We start from the raw sequence: 1380 nt of genomic DNA, 5'->3' as shown, positions 1-1380 counted from the left end.
ATTTTATGAACCTTTGCAGATTAATTTATAACTCAAATTTGTATTCTACGTGTAGACAAAAGAGTGCAATTTAATTTAATATAAAAATCAATAAAATCCATTTGCAGAAAGTATTAAAAATATTTACCGAAACTTTTCRAAGAAATTGCAAAGATGCAGAACTTACAGCAGTACATTCTTTGCCATTTTATGAACATTTGCAGATCGATTTATAACTCAAAGAATTATTCTACGTGTAGATAAAAGAGTGTACTTTAATTTAATATAAATTTCATTAAAATCCGCTTACTATAAATATAAAAAATATTATCCTAAACTTTTCAAAAAAATTGCAAATATGCACAATTTACAGCATTGCATTCTCTGACATATCCTGTACTTTACATGCTAAATTTATAACTCGGAAAAATATTCTACGCGCAGATAAAAGATTGTACTTCGATTTAATATAAAAATCATGAAAATCCGCTTGCTATAAGTATAAAAAATTTTGGCGGGAACTATTCAGAAAAACGACATTTGTTCAAAATTCAGCGTTGAAATGAAACATTGTCCTCAATCAAATTACTTTTATTAAATGTTCTTTATATGCTCTACCGAATGTTGCACATGTGTATAAAGTTAATAATGCATCTAATACATAAAATTTAAGATTATAACCTTCTCATTTTAACATTCTTTGAATTTTTATGCAAATTTCTTAAACAAAACTACACTATAAAGACATAATTATTACAATAATGTATATATACTTAATTTTCATGAATAAATTAGTAACTTTTAGAAATATATAATATCTCAGAGAAGAAAAAAAAAAAGAAAGAAAAAGAATTAAAACATTATATTATCCCAAAGAGATACATCTATCTCTAACAAATGTTTAATATAATTTTTATTTTTAGATTTATATCTTTACGCATGACTTCCGGCCAATTTATCATATACATACATATATGCAATCGTGCGAGAACAATAAAGACAAAAGAAAAGAAAAAGAAAAAGAAAAAGAAAAAGAAAAAGAAAGAATAAAAAAGGAAAAAAGTAAATAAAGGTGCAAAATGATGTTATACAAGCAGCATGAAATTTTGTTCGTGCCAACTAATGACGATCGTTGTCATTGAAACGTTGTTTCTTATCAATTATTATCCATGTCGAATTCCACGTTATCGGTTTTACGGAAATAGGATGACATCATCGTAGAGAATTCAATTTCCAATCGTTCGGTGGTTATAATAAAGTATAATAAATGCACACACACACACACACACTATACACGATGGATATATGCAACAAGAAATAAACGAACGAAATAATCGACGAACCACAACCTCCTTCAAGGTCTCTCTCTCTCTCTCTCTCTCTCTCTCTCGATTTTTTTTT

This window comes from Polistes canadensis, unplaced genomic scaffold (assembly GCF_001313835.1).
Source record: "Polistes canadensis isolate GaletaPanama2010 unplaced genomic scaffold, ASM131383v1 scaffold_426, whole genome shotgun sequence".
Classification (NCBI taxonomy): Eukaryota; Metazoa; Arthropoda; class Insecta; order Hymenoptera; family Vespidae; genus Polistes; species Polistes canadensis.
The sequence above is the reverse complement of the archived record's forward strand: the minus strand, read 5'-3'. Positions refer to the sequence as shown.